This window comes from Chrysochloris asiatica, unplaced genomic scaffold (assembly GCF_000296735.1).
Source record: "Chrysochloris asiatica unplaced genomic scaffold, ChrAsi1.0 scaffold00022, whole genome shotgun sequence".
Taxonomy (NCBI): domain Eukaryota; kingdom Metazoa; phylum Chordata; class Mammalia; order Afrosoricida; family Chrysochloridae; genus Chrysochloris; species Chrysochloris asiatica.
The window spans coordinates 8,052,167-8,058,252 of NW_006408540.1; the positions used below are offsets into that span (position 1 = coordinate 8,052,167).

The 6,086-nt window shown below is 35.8% G+C and overlaps 1 pseudogene; it reads left to right on the top strand.

The window, feature by feature from the left end:
• The first annotated feature begins 5,288 nt into the window (after positions 1-5,288).
• LOC102831814 overlaps positions 5,289-6,086 on the top strand; it is a 2,616-nt pseudogene continuing 1,818 nt past the window's right edge.

The following is a 6,086-nucleotide window of genomic DNA, read 5'->3' on the forward strand; positions in this document are numbered from 1 at the left end:
TGATGAACAGCAATTAAAGGAATTTTAATAACCAGATCAACTTAGCAAAAATTGTTAGACAGGTGTCCTTTGGACTGAGAATACACAACAGCAGACAACAACTTAAGATTAACATACATGACCACTGCACCACCCAGAAATCAATACAGATATAGAAGTATCTAAAGTAAAAAAAAACTACAAGACTGAAAATAGGGAACCAGTGATGTCAACTTATAATGAAGTCAATAACAAAGCACAAAGTAGGAATTGCATAGATATAAAACAGACTGTCTTAAATAGGGAAAAGTTGATAATTACAGGGCAACCTCAAAGAAAGTTAATATACCTAATATACATTAAAATAAAAAAAGGAAAATCAGAATGACTTAGTAAACATTAACACAATAGAAATAAAAATGAAAAGCTCACAAACAAAATGAACTCAGTGCAGAACAGTATGTGGGACCAAGAACCCAGTGGATGAACTTGGAGGACATTATGCTGAATGAAATTAGTCAGTCACAGAAGGGCAAATATTGTATGAGATCTCTATTGTAAAAAGTTAAGAAAAAGTTTTCTTGATTAAAAAAATTCTGATAGTCATATGGGGGAGGGAAAATTATGTATGGACTAGTAGTAGATGTGTAAACATGGGTGATGAGACATGCAGTATATATATACAGATTGGCAGAGGAAAAACAGAGGTAGAGGCAGACACAGGGAGGAATGCAAGCATTAAAGCTAGTAGAGGTAAATTATGTTAACTGATGCTTCATGGAGGGGCTTGCAATCATTGTAATGAAACAAAGTGAATGAGCTGTTGAATGCAAAACTGATGATCTGCTTCACTAAGTTCAGAATAAAAAGTTTCTTAAAAATTCAAGAAAAGGTTTAAAACAGAAACAAAAAATATTTGAGTGTTATCACAGGTGAAAAGGAAGGAAGGGAAAATTGCTAACTAAAGGGTAAAGGGAAAGAAATACACAAAAGGGGATAGGTTAGAATAATATGATGAAGGCAAAGGAAGAAACTGGGAGGAAAACAAGAGCTGCAGGAAACAAAGTTAAATATTATTACATATACAGTACTTCACTAACAATAATATACAATTGAACACACAAACATACTTGTTGAACAGGTGTGGAAAATGAAGGGACTACACTAAAGTTTGACAAAGAATATTTCTACATTTGGCTCTGTATGTGCTTAAATAAAATGTGGTTGTTTGGTTATGTGCCATGGAGTCCGTTCTAACTCGTAGCAACTCTGCATAGGGTTTCTGAGGCTGTAAATGTTTACAGGAATAGAAAGCCTTATCTTTCTCCTTTAGAACACCTGGTAGTTTTGAACTGCTGATCTTGAGGTTAGCAGCCCGACTCATAACCACTATACGGAGAAGAAATGGGAAGGGTGCTGTTACATTGTAGGAATTGCTGAATGAAAAACCAACTTGCTCTGTAAAATTTCATTCAGATCACACACAAAAATGTTTTATTTAAAATACAAAACAACTAATGAAAGGTTGGGATTTAAGGCAAGACTATTACACTCATTTCATATGTACTTTGAGATTTTTTTCATTCTTGTAAAAAAATTTGTAATTAAAAAAGCATAAACATAAACCTAAGAGTCATTTTTGATGTTCCTACCAATTGCAAAATAAAATACGCACAGCAGATCTAGAAGAATCTAAAGAAAAACAAGGGAAGAACAGTGTAATTTACACAAAGATTACTGAGTAAATTTCAAAGTGACCTTTTTACTTTTATACCTGAAGACACAAGACCAAGAAATGTATGGATTAGAACTCTAAGGGAAAGCTAGACTAGTAAAAGACACATAAACATAGAGAGAGATCACCGGGACAATAATTGATCATTTCATATTGTGATAATGGGTCAATATATTCTGGAGTCCTGGTGTGGTTATGGGATAATGCACAGGACTGCAAGATTGGTATAAACTGCAAGGTTGTTGTTGTTAAGCACCATTGAGTCAGTTCTGATCAGCAGAGACACTGTATAGGGTTTCTGAGGAGTGGCTGGTGAGTTTGAACTACCATCCTTGTGGCTCAAATCAACTTTGCAATCCAGCACATTAACCCACAGAGCCACACCAGGTGGTTCAAATTCACCAGCTACTCCTTGGAAATCTATACATGGTCGTTATGTGTCTGAACTGACTCGACAGCACTTAACAAATATCCTGAAGAAAGAGCCCTGCCAGTATAGTGGATCATGAGCTGAACTGCTACTCTAGGAGTTCAAGGCCACCAGCCTTTCCTTGGAAGAAAGATGAAGCTTTCTGCTCCGGTAAAGAATTATAGGCTCAGAAATTCTATACAAGCTTGTTGCAAGTTGGAAAAAACTCAGTGGCACACAACCATCACCATCACCATCACCATATGGTGAAGAGATAGTCTCTTAAAGCAAAGAATATTCAATTTACATGTAGTTATATATTTTTTTTAATGTTCAAATGAAATAGTGAAAGTACAAAATAATTTTTCAATAGTTTTCAACACATTGTAAGTATATTATCTGGTGGAGCTCTAATATTTATTTAATAAATGTAAGTTATTAAATTAGAATGTTAATTGATTTATAATCAGAAAAAATAAACATTTATAACATTTTAATAATGTATGCAAATATGTTACTGTTATTATAAGCTGTTGAATCAGTTCCAACTCACAGCTACTCTATTTACAGCACATCCAAACACTGCCCATTCCTGTGCCATCTTCATTGAAATATATTCAAACAAGTACTATATTCAATATGCATTGAAATATAATAAAAAAAGTACTCCCCAGGAAATGGGCAGGACAATGCAGTAGCAATGCCCTTTTTGGAGTAGATGGTGGTTGGAGCAAGGAGAGTGAATACTAAGAAAATAATTTGTTTCCCCCACCAGATTATATGGAAAAAAAAAAAAAAAAGATAACCCTTAGAAACAGTAAAAGTCTAGAGCAGCAGAAATCTGGGATTGGTCATCTAATAATCAGTGATGAACTCCGTATGATAGATATGCCTCTGAGCCAAGCTATGATCAAGGGATTCTTTCAATTAAATGTGTACTAGGTGACTCTTCTGTTGGAGAATTCTATTATAATTATGGTAGTATAGAAAGAAATAATGTTGACATATGCTATAAGAAGCCATGCTAAAAAAAAATGTTTATTATTAAGACTTTAAGGAAAAGCAAATTAAAAAAATGAATAAAAGTGAACCACAGATTCAAAAAAATTAAAATGCAGATGATGTTATCAGACAAATACTGGATGATATTTCTGAATGCTTTAGTTGAATGTCTTCTATATTTCTGTGGACATTTAGTGGTTTTGACATGAAGCAAAAGTTTTGGACAAACAAAAGAATCAAAAAAGGTAAAGTAAAACTTCATAACAGAGAAAAACAAAAAGGGTCACATCCATGAGTAGAAAAGAGGAACAGTAAATCCACCCTTACTGTTTATAAAGGATAAAGGCTCAGGCTAAAAGAAGAAGAAAAGGAAAGAAATAGAATGACTAGAGTGATGTCCCAATACTACAAGAAAGAATATTTCCACTGCCAGTACTGAAAGTATGAAAAATTCACAAGCCTCAAAAGGCTAACGTTTGGGCATCATACCTGTTAGAGTTCATACAGATTATTGCTGCAACCCTTAGAGTATAAAAACATCAATAGTATAACTTTTGTTAAGGAATCTGTTGGAGTCACTTGCCAGCAGAGACAAATGAGGGAAGTTGAAAACCATTATCCAGGAGGTAGACCAGATAAACTGAAGAAATTCCAGGTCAAGAGGCTTTACTGCTCCTTGGGGGGATTAAAACAGTTTGGGAGGTTTTCAAGAGATATTAAAATACAGGGAAAAGAGCATAAACTCAGGATATAAACCTTGCTAGGTGACTTGGCTATTGTTGTTGTTGTTAAGTGTTGTTGAGACATTTCTGATTCATAGCTACCCTATATAGAGTGTTCAAGGAGCAGCTGGTGAGTTTGAACCACCAACCTTGTGGTTCAAACTGACCTTGTGATGCAGTGCTTTATCCTACAGTGTCACACCAGGACTCTTTATTGTAGGTAGTGGTTAAAATATTCTCTACAAAAATGTGTCATGTCATGCCCTGTCCTCCATTTAGCATGGGGGTGACAAGTAAAAGGGATTCAAATGGAGAAATAAAAATCAAAGACTACTAAATATGCATGTGTTAACATGGAATAAAGAAGTCCCTGGGCAGATGTGGAGAAAAGAATCACCACCTCGGCAGGTTTCTAAATTTCCAAGGAGAATTTTTTATTTTACTCTCTTAGTAAAATAATGGCATGATTCGTGGAATCATCTGTAGGAAATGTCAATTTAGTAGTACTAAGTTTCATTAAGTGAATCTTCCCAAGTAAATTTGTTGGGAAATTGTTTTCAACTTTCATATTACATTAAATTATCAAGGAATTAAAAAAAAAATATTTCTTTATTGATATATCATCATTTACCCAGATAGCATGAAAATCTTCCAAAACAATAAGGATTATGCAGTCTACTTAATTAATATTTTTCTTATAGCTATGTCTTTATAACTACCACCAAATGACTTTTTCCTGTTGGGTCTGGTGCAGGAAGTTGGGGGGGAAGATGCTGAAAGCATTATATGGTTCAACCATGAATGACTGTTAACAGAGTTATTTATTATTGGAAACACGTGAAAATCTAATTAAGGCCATGGACAATTTTGCCATCCTTCTGGGTATGAAATGAGCCATATTAGTGACAGAAGTGTGCCATGTACTCCTTTGCTTGACTAACCAAGCTCATCTCCATCTGACCTCCGGTTCTTGGGACTTTAGCCAGAGACCCTACCTGATTCACCAATTTCCACAGGCTTGTGAGTTAATAACCAGATCTGTGTGAGTCAGGATAATCCTCCAGTCTAACATCTGATTTGAAGATTTGGGATTTACCAGCCTTCACAACAGTGTGAACCTTGACGGACCTTGAGTTCTGTGAAACATTGAGCTTGGGAACCCTGGGACATGGGGGGAAATACTGAAGAGAAGAGTAGTCATTGATACCAGGAATTATGGAGTGGTATTGTTGTTAAATGCCATGAAATTTGGACAATTGAGATGTACATAAATAATTTATTTTAGAAAGATGAGCATGAAATTGGTCTCTGTGAGTTGGAGTTTAGTTTAAAGATATCCCAACTGTTCCATGTTTCCACCATGTTATACCACTCCATAGGCCTTTATAGCACTCACCACTTCTCTCCTACCTCCAGTCCCAGGTTTCTGCAAGACGCTGCAATGCCACATAAAACTCAAAACCATAAAAGGAAAAAACTTACACAATTGTGGAGACTGGCCAGTCCTAAATCTGTAGTTCAGAGAACACTCAGGAGGAATCTTCTCACCCATTTAGTCTCAGGAGCTGAGGAGCTCAAATCAGTCAGTCAGATGACAGACTGCTTATGCATGAGGCTTCAGGAGCTGGTGAATCAGATCAGGTGATGGGCCAAAAGTCTCACAAACTGGAAGTCAGACATAATGGGCCCGAAGCAAGAGAGGGAACTTTTCCAAAGCAATTCCATAAATTGGAGTCAGACTATGCCCCCAAGAGAAATGAAGGATAGTGACTTGAGTCACACCCTCTAGTAAGATTGGGTCATCATTAATACTTAGCTTCACTATAGTCCTTATTACTTAACTCCCTACTCCTTAGCAGCTCACTTCAAAATGTATCCATAATCACAGACCTAGAGGCTAAGATGTACAACACGTCGCAGAATGGAGAAATTTGGATAGAAAGCTGCCCTACAGGATGTCTTTAACCTCTGCCTCATAGGTATCAGCCTCATGCTGATCCTTCTAAATGAAATTATTGTTGTCAATTACTACAACATTTGGTGAAATTGGTTTTTATTTAATTATTTGTTGAAGTAACATGGATACAGTGATATATTTAAGTTTTCGTTCATTCTTTGACTATTTGGAAAAATGAAATACAAGAGCTTTGTAGGGGTTGAATTGACTCTAGAAATGCTGGGATATTTGTGCTATTTTGTGGGGTAATGCACTGTACCAAAAGGTCAGTTTGAGTTGCAA